This window comes from Vicugna pacos, chromosome 15 (genome assembly GCF_048564905.1).
Source record: "Vicugna pacos chromosome 15, VicPac4, whole genome shotgun sequence".
Classification (NCBI taxonomy): Eukaryota; Metazoa; Chordata; class Mammalia; order Artiodactyla; family Camelidae; genus Vicugna; species Vicugna pacos.
Genome location: NC_133001.1, coordinates 54,550,828 through 54,568,252, shown reverse-complemented (window position 1 = coordinate 54,568,252; position 17,425 = coordinate 54,550,828). Strand labels below are relative to the sequence as shown.

The 17,425-nt window shown below is 51.0% G+C and overlaps 1 pseudogene; it reads right to left on the bottom strand.

The window, feature by feature from the left end:
- Nucleotides 1–15,697: 15,697 nt before the first annotated feature.
- Nucleotides 15,698–17,231, bottom strand: LOC102542342 (tubulin alpha-1A chain-like; annotated as a pseudogene).
- Between the last annotated feature and the right edge of the window lie 194 nt (nt 17,232–17,425).

Below are 17,425 nucleotides of genomic sequence, written 5' to 3'. Positions count from 1 at the left end.
GTGAGTGACCTCAGTCCCAGGACACTTCTGGGCTTGTGCGTGGCCCGTCACAGACTTTTAGAAAATGTACTCATTCGACTTAGTTAATGGCAGATCAAAGACTAGAACCCAAGTTCCCTGAGTGTCAGATTCATGCTCTTTCCCCTAGACCTTGCTGCCTCCACCCAGACTGCTTCGCCTTTCCAACCCTTCATGCTGGAAGCTCTCCGCTGATGTTCATGAGGGATAAAACTCACTAATGCAAACACACGTCACGCAACTTCAGGCTGCTGGGCGTCCCTCTGCTTTTCCCTGCTGCTCAGGAAGCCCACATGGTTTTTCATGAGTGACAGCAATGCCACTAAGAGACCACTTCAGTGCCCTTGGGACGTACAACAATGATTGGAAGAAACCGGAGTCTGGGGTGATCATGAAGATCAGTGCTGTCCCCGCTGTTACTTTGGAGACAAAGAAGACTCTACAGCTTTAAGCCGTTGCATTTTGAAATCATTTGTCACTACAGTGTAGCTTTGCTTTGACTAACACAGGGCTTAATGTCTCACGGTGTAGATTTGGGGCCAACATACAGGTGGAGAGGACGGGGGCAGACCCCTCCAGGGGACGCCGGCATCTTCCTAGGGATGCTCCTCTCTGGATTTCCCCTTCATTCCAAGGCTCAGAATATAGCAGAGCAGGGTCTTGTTCTCAGTAAGGATAAGTGGGGAGAGGCTTTTTTTTTTAATTGTAGTAAAATATATACAACGTAAAATTTCCCATTTTAACCATTTTTAGGTGTACAGTTCCACGGCATTCACATTGTTTCACCATCACCACCATCCACCTCCAGAACTTTCTCATCTTCCCAAACTGAGACTGTAAACTCATTAAATAACAAATCCCATTCCCCTCTCCTCCCAGCCCCTGGCAACCACCCTTCTGCTCTCTGTCCTGTGAATCTGGGTACCTCCTACAGTGGGATCACACGTACATTTGGCCTTTTGTGTCTGGCTTATTTCACTTAGCATAATGTCTTCAAGGTCCGTCCATGTTGTAGCCTGTGTCGAAATTTCCTTCCTTTTCAAGGCTGAATAATATTCCATTGCATGTATAGACCACAGTTCGTTTGTCCATCCATCCTTCCACCTGTGGGCACTGGAGTTGCTTCCATCTTTGGGCTGTTGTGAATTGGATGGAGTGTTCACTCTAACAGTTTCCTCTGCTTATCAGGTACGTTGGCCATGGTGGTGGTTGGACTTTTCCTTGACAGGGATTGGTCCAGAGAAGCAGATTGGGCTGAAAGGGAGACAGAAGAGGAGAGTGAGGTGGGGAAATGGGAAAACCATAATTGAACATTCACTGTATGTAGGCGGTGTGCTGGTACTCACACAGGTGAGCCTGTAAAACACTGGCCGATCAGCAAAGACCTGCAGAGCTGAAAACCCGTGATCCCTAAAGGCACAGGCTGCCGGAAGCTTTGCTGTTTGAGATCAGCACAGCAAGGATGGAACATCCCTGTCTCTCCTGGAGGGTCTGAGTCACTGTGACACTGAGAAGCAGCCTGGATTTCCAACCCAGGGCCTTCCTGAGTGCAACAGAACCCATTTACCTCAACCTGGTAGTTTCCAAGGAACTTGGACCCTGAGTTCACTTGTAGCTCTGGTTGTACATCATACACAGCCCTGTTTTGCTCTGAGCCCATTGAAACACGGCTTCATTTACATCTTACCCAAACTCTACCCTTCTCCCAAATCCTGCAGTCATCCCACTTCTCCCTTTGATGAGAGCTCTCCCAGGTTCTCTGAAGTGCCCTCACCCTGTCCCGCTGCAGGAAGCCACTGTGCCTAACTTTGCTCATCTGCCGCTGTGCCCCTGGTGGTCTTTGTGGGAAGGGCTGTAGCACATATTTTGCTTTGTTTAATCCTCACACAGGCCCTGCAAGTGGGAGATCACAGTTCTTGTTTCACAGAAGAAGAAACTGCAGGCCAAAGATTCTCTACGTGGCAGCAACCGGAGTGGCTTGGGGGCTGGGACTAGAAATACCTCCAGGCTCACTCCCTCAGTGTCTAGACCTTACTGCTGGCTGTTGGCTGGGACCTCAGCTGGGGCTCTTGGTTGGAACACCTATGGGTGCCTCTCCCTGAATCTCTCCACACAGGCTAGTTGGGGGTTCCTTTCTGGTCTGGAAGCTGCATTTAAGAGTGAGCATCCTAAGTGTCAGGAAGAGGAGGCTGCTAGTTTAAGGCCTGGACTGGGAAACTGACATTAGTCAAGCATCACGGAGCCCAGATTCAAGGGGAGGGACTAGACCTGCCTCTGAATGAGATGAGTGTCAAAGAATTTTATGGCCATGTTCTAAAAGAGCCATCAGAGGTGTATTTTATTCAGGAGTTGGAAATTTATTCACAGATTGGCTTGCCCTTTCTCACTTTTCTGCTGTTGAAACACTGCCCATCCTCTACAGCTCTGATGAAATCAGCCCCCTCTTCCCCTCTGTTTCCTCTCGCTTGGAATTAATCACGGCCTCATCAGGGCTCCCTCGGCTCACCTCACCTTGCTTCCTCCCTCTCTACCGCTGTCCTGTCAGAAGTGGAGGGCAAGAGTCAGTCAATCAATTGTAGCTCCTCATGGGGGCGGACGGAGTACCCCCTACAAGGCAAGAACTCACTAAATGAGAGTTGGATAAATGAATGATAACTGGGAAACCAAAGGGGTAGAGAGAAGAGAATGAGGGGCAGGGGGGGTGAGGCCTCTGGGGGGGCTGGGGGGCCTCTGGCTGTGCAGATGGGTGTCCCCTCCTACTCAGGGACATCGGAGTTGATGTTAAACGAGCAAACACTCAGAGAGCGGAAGCAGTGCTAGAGAGCGCCTTCCCTCTGCCGCGCTGTAAGCGTTTCCGGGGCTTTGAGGATCCTAGCCAAGGGCGGTGATAAAGGGTTGTCAGTGTCGTTCAGCAAACAGAGTAGCTGGGCCTCTGCTCCTTATCCGGGAGGCACTCCTAAGGAGGCCTGTCATCGAACAATAGCTCCACCCTCGGCCTCTAACAAGTCAAACAGGTGGTTCAGGTATCGACCCAGTGGCGTTTGGTTGATGTGCTGGCCTGGCTCTACCTTCCTAAACAATTTGCAGGGCTTCTGGGCAAAGCTAAAACCAAAAAATATGGTGGTTACTCAGAGTTTGAGGTTTTGTCGTTAGATATGGCTGTTCTATCCAGTCTCTGGAGAGGAGCTGGGAGTAGAGCTTCCAGAGGGCAGAGGGAAGGCCTCCCCTTCGCGCAGCTCCTCTGACTGTTGGTCTCCAGCCAGTGCGTTAGTATCAGCCCTGGGAAGTGTTCATGCCCTGCGTCCCTGGGGCTGGTTTGGGGCTGATCTTACGATGCTCCAGGGTCCTGGGTTAGTCTGTGCTAATCTGGGCTGGGGCTAGACTATGACAGATAATATGCTGTGACTCAGTTCTCCAGAAGTAGGGTTGGTCTGTGCAGATCACCTTGCTCAAGTTTCTGTTTCTCAGAGGTTAAAGTTCTGAATTCACGGTCTTCCAGGATGTTATTTCTAAACCTTGTTGTTTCCTCTCTTAAATCCCTGTCATGGTTCTACGTGATCTTCAGAAAAAAAGTGGGAGGTTAAGAAGAAGAGACCACATCTTTATTCAGTACTTACTTGCCCATCAAATACTTTCCCATCTGCATGAATGATACCACTATCCATCCCATTGCTCAAGGCAAAAATCTTATTGAACCCTCTTTCCAGCACCAACTCCCAACATCCATCATCAAGTTCTGATAACTCAAGCATCAAGCCATATTAAAAATATGTTGATATTTCCCCCATTTCCACACAGCTACCACCACCCCGGTTCCAGTGCTTATCTCTACTTGTGCAGCAGCCCCTTAGAGCAGATGTCATTGGTTTCCAGCTGTAGCGGATGCTGTAGTGTGCTACCCAGCCCCGTCCTCCTCCCCGGAAGGATGAAACACTCATCCTTCCAGTTTCTGGGAGTGTTGGCCATTGTTGCCTCACAGCTGTGTTCCTCCCTTGGCTGAAAAGAGATGCAAGTACAGGCTATAACCTGGGCCTGAGGCCCCAGGCATTTTCCATTGCTATGCTGACCTCTGCAGGACTCTGCCTTCCCTGAGCTTCTGCTCTGACAGAACCAAATCTCTCCCAGGTGTCTTCTGGGCCCCCTGGTACCCGGAGCCCTGTCCTGTGGAGACTCCCGCCCTGGGCAGCCCCCAGGACCACCGGCTCCTGCAGCCTCTGGAATGTCCGAGTTTCACATCCCATCTCCCCTCCCTGGGTGAGCAGCTGGGCTCTGCCCTGTTCCTTCAGGCTCTTGTCCCCACAGCTTCCCTGGTAATTTTGCCAAAAGCCATAGCACTAAGGATGTTAACTTTCTGCTCTCCAAACGGAAGATCCTGTGAGTACCAGGATCTGCCCTCATTAGCAAGCACAGGGGGTGTTAACTATATTTTTCCTTTTACAGAATCAATTGCCAAATCATGATGAATCTGAAACCTGAGCAGCGTTTCTCTGCTCCATCCACGCAGATCCTGGCCTTGCTCAGTTTCCAGCATCTCGGGCCTGAACTATTACCTCCTTGCTTCACCTTCTTCTGGTTCTGTTCCATTCCACCCTTCCCCAGAACTTTCCAGAACTTCCCAGAGCTCCCCATACATCGAGAGAGGCCCAAGCCCCTTCCTTATTTTATTTTATTTTTTGACAAATATTTTCAGATTTTGTTTAAGATAGACTGTACAACTTTTTTTAACTTCAAGCAACTTTTTACTGAAGTATAGTTGATTTACAAAGTTGTAATATTTTATTTTTTTAACATACTAAAAACCAGACATGTCAGAGTAGGGGGTACAAGGTTATGATGGATTTTACATGTTTACTTTTATCAGAATTAATGCTTTAAATTGAAAAAAATGTTATGCTATCCAGTTGTGCTCATCACAAGATAATTGTAGAGTTTTAAAAAATTAATACTACATAGTATATTCCAAGTGGTTTGACCTGGTTCTAGGACACAAGTCCAAAGTAGTTTCATGAATGTTTCATTTTTTTCTACCCTGACAGTACTTCCTTGTGACTAAATGTTGAATCTCATTTGGCGATAACGTTGAAAATCTGACTGTGGATTCATTTGAAAATTAGAGGCTGGGAGAAATGGTCCTTCTGACCACATGCAGTGGCATAAATCAAACTCCAGTGGCCCGTTGGCTACACAGCCGTGTCCACGTGGCTGCCTGGTTACCGTGCCGAAGAGGCTACCAGATATAATTCGAAAGACCACCAGGTGGCGCTACGTCCCCGCCCTGGGCGGTGCAATCCGTTTCCCACTTCATAGTTGCCGGGAGCACATTCCAAGAGATTGTAAATTATTCTAGATTGTTTTCTGAAAGGAGTATCCGTGAGCTCACTCTGAAATCCCAAATCCAGCCCAGAGAGGCAAGGAGATATTGTGAAAGATATCTAAATTCAGTTAAATGGAGAAACTAGTCCAAGTGAATATGCAGGATGTAGCCTCAATTTAGAGACAGACCTCACGGAACAGACCAGAACTTGGGTCCATTACCCAAGTGTTACCTCGGTCAGCTGGTTGTTCAAGAGGTGAATGGATGTGCTGGAGTGGTGTCCTCTGGGCACAAACCAGTCAGAGCAGCTCTTCAGGAGAATTTCCCATTCCTCCCCCACTCACCTCTCGGCCCCCTTCCAGGCAGTAACAACTCTGTCCTGCATGGGTGCCCACCCGCCTTTCAACGTCCCTGAGCCATGCGGTGGTCCTCCCACCTGTTGAACTCAGAGGCCCCTGGGGAAGCGCAGGAAGTGCCACTCTGCCTCAAATCCCTGCTGAAACTATCCCACCACCGATTTCTTTCTTTCTGGGATTCCTTTCACTTACAGTTAGCTTGGGTTCGTTTCAACCTAATACTTGGAGCCACAGATGAATTTACTGCCATAGAAGTGTGAGGGGTATTCGATTTGAAGCAGGACAGAGAGGCTTCAGATGGATTGGCTCTGTGACCACTCTCCGCCCTCCATTAGTCTTCCTTTGACCCTTGGGACCAGGGCCACAGCTCTGCCCGCCTCCAGGGGCCCCCTTATTCTACGGAAAGGGCACCCTCTGGACTTGTGGAAACCCCTGGCCTGGCTGATCTGCATGGGCTGTCCCACCTCTGCGGTCACTCAGCTTGCAGAGAATACACTGCCCCCGGTCACGCTGCCTGGGGAGAGGGGACGAATTCCCTCTGGACTGAGAGCCTCTTCCTGCAATGTGGCTACAGCCCCTGACTCTCAGCTGCAAATACCGTGTTTTATGGGACAGCCCCAGACACAGGGCAGGGACAGACCCCCGCCAGCCTTCCCCATTGCACCGATGGGATGTGTCACCACCAGGTGCTGACTCAGGTTCTTCACTAACAACCTTCTGATCAGGCCTGAGGCTGCAGCCCGCCCCGCCCCGCGCCCCGCCCCACCCCGGTGCTCAGGTCAGCTTTGCAAAAGGGGCGAATGTCAGTCTGGTCTCCGACAGACCTGGCCCAAGCTGGTTCCTGCCTGAGTGAGTTTCAGGGTCTCCTCCCCTCTACTATCCACCCTCTCCCCTTCTCTCCCAGCTCTACACAACTGCCACCACCTTCTCCCTTTTTGGGATTCCTGGGATCTGGATGGCCGGGAGGCAGGTTCTCAGGGCTTCTGTGCTGTCTCTCTGAGCTTGCACGCGCCCTGGGGTTTTTCCATCAATCCTACAGGTGGGTACTACGTGTCACAGACAAGGGCAGTAGCCCTGAGACGTCATAAGCCCTAGGAGGACTCATTCCCTGACTTCTGCCAGGTAAATGGGGACTGCGGTCTGCTCAGAACATCCCTGGGGCTCTTCTCAGAGGTTTCCTGAATACCCATGTACTTGACACAGACCCCCTCGAAAGGTGATACATCCTACTCACACTGACAAAGCTGCCGTGGGGGACGGCAGGGACTCAGGCCCACGTGTATTCCCCAGGCAAAGTGCCAGCACACAGCAGGCTCTCCAGTATAAGTGGATATGGAAATCGAGGCTGGAAAGGTTAAATGATGTCCCCAGGGCTAGAGGCTACAAGTGTCTCAAAGCGGAACTCTGGGTACCAGGCCTCTGGAGCGGCAGCTGGCGTCTGTTTATCAGAAGCTGCAGGCACTCATGATGGAAAACCTTTCCTTTCTCCCAGCCTTCACCAGGGCTTCTCTGTATTTCGCTTATCTCCCCCCTACCCCCCACCCCGCCCAGCTTATCTTTTGATGATGCCAGAGAGAAAAGGGAATTCTAAAATTCCTTTTCCTCCTCCAATCCTTAAACTTCTGAAGAAGACTTAAACCTGGCATTATGAATTTTCTAAATTCTGTTGAAAACCCCAATAGCTTATACAGTACGTACGAAGCAGGTCTGAAGAAAAATCCCCAGTGCATTTTTATCTTTTCTCTGGCGGCAGCAGCTGCATGATTTCAAAAGGAGGCAGCAATTCAGTCCCCATTCAGGCTCCAGAGATTAAAAAGGTAAAAATCTCGAGCTAGATGAAAGGGAAGCTCTGTTCCTATGTGGGCTGCGGATGCTGCTGTGTGCTTTGGAGAGAAAAAGACTCTCAGTGGAAAGGGAACATTTTGGAACCTTCTAGATGTGTGTGCCTCCTCTGAAAGGCTTCCCTCGCTCCTGGGAGCCTGGGTGCAGATCCCTGGCAGGCACTGCTCTGTGGTCCTGCTCCATGCATGCACTGACCCCTCGCCCCTCCAGACTGGGGCTCTGAGGGGTGGGGTCTGTGGCCTGGACAGTCTCGGTGCCCAGGGAACAGGTGTTGACTGGATGAAGGATGGGGGTCCTGTGACCTAAGGGAGCCCGCCCGGTCCTTCGTTTTCATAAACACGGAGAGGTAGTGTGAAGGAAAAGCCCAGCTGGGCTAACAAGCTAAGTCACAAATCTAAGTGTGATAAGTGTAGGTTTACTGATCTGAGTTCTGCCGGGCTAACTCGTAAATCTGAAGTTTAGTGTCAGTTTACTGGGCTAACAAGCTAACTCGTAAATCCAAGCTCAACAAGTGTCAGTAACGTGATCTGTTCCGAATTGATAAGCTCCAGTGCACTGATTTCTTGCTTTTTGTTGTTTGAGCCTTATTGGCTAATAGCCCCATACTTGTAATTAACCCTATAAAACCTCATGCGCACGTCTTGGAGGTGCTCAGAGCTTCAGAGCAGAAGCCCCTCTGAGCCCGCTGGTGTAATACATCTGAGTACTCCAACCCTCCAAGTGGTGCTTGTTTCTTGGCTGGCCTGTTGTTTCTGTAACAGTAGGTCTCTTCCCCTCTGTTTGACTGTTTAACACCTGCCATAGACTGGCTGTTCAGAAGATGTTTGTTGAATGAATTAATTTTGCAGCATGTGTTTATGAAACTACCAATACTTCTGTGTTTCCTGAGCACTTATTCAGGGCAAGCCGCCACCTCACACTCTACCTGAATCATGTCACGTGAGCCTCACAAGCACTCTGAGCCGAGAAGCCCTCTTTTTACTTCAGACGTGAGAGGTTCGGGGTCACGGGGCTGGAAGGTGAGTGAGGCGGGCGACATCCCCAAGTCAGTCGGACTCCAGGCCTCGTGTTCCTGACGACACTGGCCCTCAAAAATCAAGCGATTCCGTCTTCCGTCTCTCACTGCCTGGCCGCAATCCTCTACCTGCTTCTCTCCGCCCCGCTTGCTCCGCGCGCTCAGGCCTGAGATGGAGGCGGCGGGAGGGGAGCCGCGCGGCCGGCATCGCCCAGCAGGTGGCGCTGCGGGCAGCCCCGGAGGCGGCGCGGGGCCCAGGAGACGCGGGCGGGGGGCAGGCGGGAAACAGGAAGTCGGGCCCCCAAGCGCATTTAAATCCGTTTCTGTGCGAGCGAAATCAGGCAAACGTTTTGGTGAACAAGTCTTGGACCCATGAGGACACTGGTCCAGAGCGCTGGCCTAGGTTCCACCCCGAGTGTCACCACAGCCTCAGCCGTCAATTTAAGTATCGGCTGCAACAACGCTTGGAAACTGTAAGGTGTTGTCCGAGCCGGCGATGATCCTCTTAACCCAGGTGAGGGAAATGCGTTACTTGATCCTTGGCCTGTCTCCTCCTGTTCTGGCTGATTCTCCGAGATAGGGCTTCTTAGAGGTCTGCATTAAGTGACAGGGAGTGTCTGTCATTATGAACAATGACAACAGTGGCTGAAACAAAATCTTGCTTCCTGTCTCACCTCGTCTAATTCTCACACTGAGGTGGGGCAAAATCAAAAGCAGCATCTAAAACCTGGCATTTGGAGAGGCCAAACCCCATCTTATAAATAATGCTTAAAAGCCTGGCTTTTCTACACAAAGGGAACAGGACAGGGGATCCCTCTTCAGTCCCATTTGCCACAGAGGTGAGACTGACCTGAGATACCCACGGCGATGGCAGAGGGGCCTGGGAGGCCGGCCCTGCGTCCAGCCTGCACATTTTGAGGTTGAGAACAGAAATCCACAAGCAGGGTGTTATGCGTTGAATTGTGTCCCCTAACCAGATTCATGTTAAAGTCCTAACGACCAGCACCTCAGGATGGGACCTTCTTAGGAAATAGGGTCCTTGCAGATGTAATTAGTTAGGATGAGGTCATCCTGGAGGAGGTGAGCCCCTAATTCGGTGTGACTGTGTTGTTATAAAGAGGAACCTTCAGAAAGAACCAGCCCTGCTGACACCTTGGTAGCACACTTTCAGCCTCCAGAGCTGTGAGGCCATCAGCCGCTGTTGTTTAAGCCCCCAGTCTGAGGTGCACGGTTAGGGCAGCGCCAGGAACTAACACACGGGAGAGCTGTCTGCTGGGATGTGTCCACATTTGAGATGTGGAGACTCATCACTGCTGCCCCACCTGGTCCTCACGGCTCAGGGGGAGAAGAGAACTGGCCGTCTCTTGAAAAAACTTTCAGTCTAGGACTAGGCACTTGGATGAGAAGTTAGCCTAGACGAGGGGGAGTCTCAGATTCTTGAATCCGAACCAACTGGTGTGTGGGAAGGAGAAGTCGTCTTCTTTACTGTCGAAGGAACTTCAGAGGCCCTAAAATCCAAACCCTCATCTTACAGGTAAAGGATGCTCAGGGTGTGCCCTGAATGCATACCCCTCCCCCTCTCCCAACCCCTCACCTGCACCTCAGCCTCCTCTGGGGCCCAGCCTGGGTTCCCCTTCCCTCCAGGCATTTCTGTCCCCACACCCAGCAAAATCAACCACACTGAATTCAACAGATCACTCTGAATAGGACCAGCAGCCCTGCCCGAGGGAGTGGAGACCCTGGCCCTAGAGTCAGCTCTCTGTCCCACGTATCTGATCCTCCCAGGAGCCTCCAAGGTAGGGGGTGATGCGGCCACTCTCACCAGTGTTTGGGTCATCCCGTATCCCAGGGACTCAAGTTAGAGCCCGAAAGGAGGATGCATGTACCCAGCTCAGCTGAAGACACACCTCCACCTGCTGCCTTTGGGAGGCAAACTTGCATCTTTTCTGGTAACAAATACTAACCTTGTCCTGAGCACTCATGGAGAACTCATTATACCATTGACTGATCTCTTTGATAAATTAAAAGTTTCTTTTGTCACTGATGGAATGGAAGAGGGGAGCTAGCCCTCTTTTGCCAAGGGTCCCTCCCAGAAAGCCAGTATAAGCCAAGGCCCCTGTGGTTGAATGACGGATGGTCACACTCCTTTAAGGCTCTCTCTTCCTGCAGCTGCAGCTGTGGATGGTATCTCGACATCAGGCTTGCAGCATCCTTGTGTAGAAGGGAACTGGGGCTTTGGGGCTCCATGGGTTTTTTGGGGGGGTAATTAGATTTACTTATTTATTTATTTATTTTTGGAGGAGGTACTGGGGATTGAACCCAGGACCTCATGCATGCTAAGCACATGCTCTACCACTTGAGCTATACCCTCCTCCTGGGGCTTCATGGTTTTAATCAAACCTTTTTAGCTTTTTTTTTTAAATTAACATATAATTCACATGACACAAAATCTACCTTTTTAAAGTGTCCAATTCAGTGGTTTTTCTTATATTCACAAGGTTGTATCACTGTTGCCACTAACTGCAGAACATTTTAACACTGTGCCTTTTTATTCCCACTTGTGTTCTATGGAGATCAAAAAGAGAAAGAAACAGCTTACTCTATATAACGAAGAAGGGATGTGTGTCTTGCACAGAAGCCCTCGATGTAGCAAGCAGGGCTGGGGGGACCCCACCTGGGACCAGCCCACCGGGCCTGCGCCTCCACCCACACTAGTGATCTGTGTGCACAGAAAAGGAATAGATTGTCTCTGAGGCTCTGTTTCCCCATCTTTAGAAATTAATAATGGTAATAATGATCTGTCCCACTTACAACAAGGAAATCCCACCTCTCTTAAACAACAGAACATGGAGTCTGCTTGGGTTTGGTGCTGAGAAGGAGAATCTTCTGGGGGCAGCCTGATCTGATCAAAGACCTGGCTCTGTCCCTTGCCTCTTCTTTCTGTCACCCCCTCCCACCTCCTTGTCCCATTCCCTTTTGTTCCGCCACCAGCACGCTGCCCCCTCCCCCATGGTGGATTCCACTCCCTTCCCAGGATGGACATTCTCATAAAGACGCACTAAATACCCAGGGAGGGTGACGGGAATGGAAACCCGGCGTGTATTATTTATTTATGCCCTGCTGAGTTCCCCAAGGTATTGAGGACAGCGTGTAAAGATAATTTAATTTGACAAGATTGGTGTGGGGTGAGGTAATCAGAGAGAAATAAAAACGAGGGGAGGGAAAAAATGAGATGGAGCCTGGGTGAGGCTGGGACGGGAGGTGCGGATGATGATTTAATAAACGCTTGTGTCTTACAAATACAGACTCATTTAATCCTCCTGACAACTGGGTGAGGCAGGTGCTATTATTATACTCGTTTCAGAGACAAGGAAGCCCAGGCACAGGAAGGTTTGTGTAACTTGCCCAAGGACTCCCAGCTACCGAGTGGCTGACCCGGGATTTGAACCGGCGGCCTTGGTGCGAAGCGCGTGCAGCCCCTGCTGCTGCAGCTGCTTCCTGACGTCACAGGCACGCACGGCGTGGGCGGGGCCACCGGAGCGGGAGCAGGACCTATAGGAAATATCTTTCAAGTCTTGGATTTTGTCTCAGAAATCATATCCTTTTGCATGTTATTTCATAATATTTCTCTATCTGTGTACCGGGATATTTAAAATTAGACTTTTTTTTTTTTTCTGAGTTTCAACTGGGGCCACCGTTTTTGGTAGCCCGCTCTGTGCCGGGGACTCTGCATACAGTATCGCTAATCTTTGTGCTTCTGGAAGGTGGGGATTGTAACCCCGATGTCACAGAGGGAAAACGGAGGCTCAGAAAGTTCACGTACGGGTGCGCGCCGAGGTCCACAGGGAGGCCCTCTGGTCCAGCTGGCCGCCCTCCCACCACTCGGATGTGCTTCCCTGGATTTCCAAAAGAGATGACAGCAGGAATGGAATCTCTTCGAGACCCATCCTTGCTGGGGTCCAACACCCATGCGGAGTTTTGTGGATTCTCTCAGGGGCTCCAGGCAAGGAAGCTCCTTTTGGAAAGGAAAGTCCTATCTGGGTGCCCCCCCCCCCCGAGGAAACAGGCTCCAAACAACCTGCTTTCTTCATTTATATGTTTGTATCTTGTGAACAGTTCCCAGGAGTTTAAGCAAATGCTAGCCCATCAGAATTGTTCTCTTAATGATTATATTCGTTTGTGTTAGGAAACAGCTTAATTGGCAGTAAACTTATCCCAGCTGGAACACTACAAGATCATAGGTGACTTCTCTGCAGTGTACGTTTCCCTCAGAGCGGGGGTCTCTGGACCTGACCCAGGTAGGGAACATGGACTCATTTCCAGAAGGAGAAGGGTGTGGCCCAAGGGCACAGGAGGCAACAAATTGGCAAACGAAGCCAGATTCACAACCCCTGGGTCCATCTTCCCTACACTTTGAAGGGCTGCTCCTCAGAAGCCAGCACCGATAGTGGGAAAACCTTCTGGTTTCTGGCTCTGCTCCTGGAGAGGCCTGTGTGAACGTTCAGCTCGGCAGGACTGGCCTTGTCTGGAAGTCACACAGGGTCACAGAAGGTGTCTGAAGTAGAATGTAAAGTCAGTCAGCTGCAGGTCTGACTATTCGGCATTTTCCAGAACATAGAGGAGAGAGAGAGAACAAAGATGCTGAATTTTAAAAAGAAAACTCACAAAATGCACAGTTCCTTTCAGGTTGTTGTAATTTTTTAAAAATCTGATTTTTTAAAACGTTGGGTGAGGACTAACAGTGTTCTTCAGACTCCAATTCTAATAAACTCTAAAATGTCAATAGTCAGTCCTCAAAAATTTATTGAGTACCTGCTATGTGCCAGGCACTGTTCTCGGTGCTGGAGACAGTGGGCAAGGACAAAGCCAGAGTCCTTGTCCCAGGGGTTGGTTTACATTTTACAGACACAGGATCTTAGGTACAGATACATGGGGGGAGATTATCAAATGAGGCCGCGTGGCAGAAGGTAACCAGGAGGACCATCTAGCTGCTCAGAAAGGGCCTCTCCTAGGAGCAGGTGCTGAGCAGAGGCCTGAACCAGGGGGTGGCAGGCAAATGTCTTGGTGGATTGCAGCAGCCCAGCTGAAGGAGCAGCACCAGCTGAGATCCTGGGATGGGGATGGTGTTGGCTGATTCAAGGTATAAAACCAGGCCAGGGGGCTTGGAGCCTGGTGAGTGAGAGCAGGAGACCATGGGGCAGAGCATGGATTTTATCCCAGAGGGGTAGTCTCTGGAAGGTTTTAAGCAGCAGAATGGGCTGTGGATGGGGCTGCAGATGGGTGAGCAGGGAGGCAATGAGTGGGTTGGAGCTACGGTCACTTGTGTGAGTCAGGAGACAGAAACCGCATTTGTAATTTGCACGGCAGAAATGTAGTAAAAAGAATGATCAACTAGTAAAGGTGATGTGATAGGTTGAAATGTGTCTCCCCACCTCCAAAACCTAGGTTGAAGCCCTGATAACCCACAGCACTTGTGAACGTGATCTTATTTGGAAATAAGGTCTTTGCAGATGTAATCAAGTTAAGATGAGGTCACTAGGATGGGCCCTAATCCAATAGGACTCGTGTCCTTATAGGAAGAGAGAAATTTGGACCCAGATACACAGGAGAACACCACGTGATGACAGAGGCAGAGGGGGAGGAATGCAGCCACAAACCAAGGGAAGCTGAGGATTCCAGCTGACAAAACCAGAAGCCGAGACGGGCATGGGGTGGCTGTTCCCTCAGAGCCTCCACAAGGATGAACCCTGTGGACACCTTGATTTTTGGACTTTCAGTCTCCAGAACTGTGAGAGAATAAATTTCCGTTGCTTTAAGCTGCCAGTTGGTTATGGCAGCCTGAGGACACTAAAACAGGTGGTTAGCTGCTGAAAGGGCAAAAGCAGCTTGGAAGGCACGCACCACAGGAATACCAGGTGTGGGGAGCAGGTGCCCCCTCTGGGGTTGGGGGCGGGGAAATGAGGAAGGGATAACAGTGGTGAGAAACCTTGCCAGAATGGGGGTCAGAGTGGTCTCCGGGGCTAGCCTGTTGGGCTGGGGGAGCAGGCTGGAGCTAGTCCATAGGAGTGAAAGCGGCTTGCTGGGTGGTTGTGAGGTTGGCTGGAGGAGGAGGAGGACCATCACGGCTCCTCAGCTCCTGCACACGGTTCTGCTGGTGGAAAAACCAACCTTGCCCTGGGAGCAGGAAGAGAAGCTGTGCAGTGTTCCTCCAGCGCCCTCTATGGGCAGAGCTTAACATTGCACCAGCTGGCAAAGGGACATGTTTCCAGGGTCCGGCTCCAGTGTCCCCAAGGCAGACAAACAGGGTGAATTTGGAACTGAGACATAATAAAGCGACAACTGGTACAGTTAGGAGTGAGAAATATGGGGAATTGCATGAAGGGTAAGAGTGTGCCTCCCATACAGTTTTTCAAAGTTCTGTGATGTTGCAAGACTGCATTTAAAAAGCACTGTGATAGAGATGAAGCCAAACAGTACTTAACCATGTGATCTGTGTCCCCCCTATTGTCATCTGTCTTCTTAATCCACGAAGTTATTACCACCCCTGCTGCACAGGTAGGTAAATAGAGGCTCAGAGACGTTAAATAAGATGCTTGAAGTCACGCTGCTAAGAGGAGGTATTCACTTGCCTCCTGCGTTCCTTCTGCTCCATCCTGACGTCTCCCCCATGGAGGTCCGGAACCCCTGCTGGCCACTACTTTGTTCTCCTTTGACCACTTAGCCCTCTGCTGACCTCGTGGTCCTGGTCATGGGTACACTGTGTTCTGTGCCGCCAGGCCCGGGAGGCACTGACCTCAAACACTTCTCCCAGGTCCGGGACTAGAACCCGGCCTTTATCAGCTCCGGGAAAGCCCGTGACCCTGTGCACACAGGCCGCCCCAGAGCAGATCTCATCTCTACAAGGGTTCAATCCGGCTTTCAGCCGGCTCTCTCAATTTACCACTTAAAGATCTTCCTGCCTTCTGAAAATGGCAGGCTTTCTCCTTTGAAGAGGAAACTTCTGCCATCCGTGATCACCTCTTCCTGCAGAAGATCTCCTCCTCTGGCTGCTTTTTTTTCTTTCTTTCTTAAAGCCTTTACTTTTGAGACATGGTAGGAAAATCTTACAGGAACACATGGAAAATACATGATCACAGCTGAAGGTGAAGACAATCTAATCAGAAAGCTTTTTCACTCCTGTCAGCCAATGCTGAAGCTGAAGCTCAGAGCAGGACGTGCTGCAGGGCTGAAAGGAATGGTAATTAGTATTCCTCTCCTCCTTCCTCTCCCTCTCCTTCCGCAGAATCTACACCAACCTCCTCATAATCCTTCTCAAGGGCAGCCATGTCCTCACGGGCCTCAGAAAACCCTCCTTCCTCCATGCCCTCACCCACGTACCAGTGAACAAAGGCACGCTTGGCGCCCATCAGGTCAGACTTGTGGTCCAGGCGAGCCCAGGCCTCAGCAGTGGCTGTGCTGTTGCTCGGCGTGCACATAGCTCGCTGTGCTTTGGCCAGGTCTCCACCAGGTACCACGGTGGGAGGATGGTAATTAATGCCGACTTTGAAGCCAGTGGGGCACCAGTCCACAGACTGGATGCTGCGCTTGGTCTTGATGGTGGCAATGGCAGCACTGACATCTTTGGGGACCACGTCACCACGGTACAACAGGCAGCAAGCCATGTATTTGCCATGGCGAGGATCACATTTCACCATCTGGTTGGCTGGCTCAAAGCAAGCGTTGGTGATCTCTGCTACAGTAAGCTGTTCACGGTAGGCTTTCTCAGCAGTGATGACGGGGCATATGTGGCCAGAGGGAAGTGGATGCGAGAATAGGGCCTTAGGTTGGTCTGGAATTCTGTCAAGTCGACATTCAGGGCTCCATCAAACCGCAGGGAAGCAGTGGTGGAGGACACAATTTGACCTATCAGCCTATTCAGGTTTGTGTAGGTTAGGCACTCAATATCAAGGTTTCTACGACAGATGCCATAGATGGCCTCATTGTCTACCGTGAAGGCACAATCAGAGTGCTCCAGGGTGGGGTGGGTGGTGAGGATGGAGTTGTAGGGCTCAACGGCAGCTGTGGAAACCTGGGGGGCTGGGTAAATGGAGAACTCCAGCTTGGACTTCTTGCCATAATCGACAGAGAGACGTTCCATCAGCAGGGAGGTGAACCCAGAACCAGTTCCCCCACCGAAGCTGTGGAAAACCAAGAAGCCCTGAAGACCTGTGCACTGGTCGGCCAGTTTCCGAATTCGGTCCAAGACGAGGTCAATGATCTCCTTGCCAATGGTGTAGTGACCGCGGGCATAGTTACTGGCAGCATCTTCTTTGCCTGGGATGAGTTGCCCAGGGTGGAAGGGCTGGTGGTAGGTGCCAGTGCGAACTTCATCAATGACTGTGGGTTCCAGGTCTACGAACACTGCCCTGGGCGCATGCTTGCCAGCACCTGTCTCACTGAAGAAGGTGTTGAAGGAGTCGTCTCCTCCCCGAATGGTCTTGTCACTCAGCATCTGGCCATCGGGCTGGATGCCGTGTTCCAGGCATTACAGCTCCCAGCAGGCATTGCCGATCTGGACACCAGGCTGGCCGACATGGATGGAGATGCACTCACGCATGGTGGCTACAGGTCAGCAGGCGCAGGCAACAGGAGTAGACACCGGGTCCCGGTTACCGTCCCCGACAAGCTAAGAGTCGAGGTAAGTAACGCACTCCTCCTCTGGCTTCTTGATGGCAGACGAGGGAAGGGTCTGGCAGGAGTGGAGATGAGCTCGCCCACCGTGGGGTATAAACTGTGACCGTCCCAGACACCCCATCATGGAGAACCCCTGAAGAGTTTGAGATGGGGGCATGACGTGATCAGATCTGCACTTTGCAAAGGTTGCTGGCTGCAGGGGGCAAG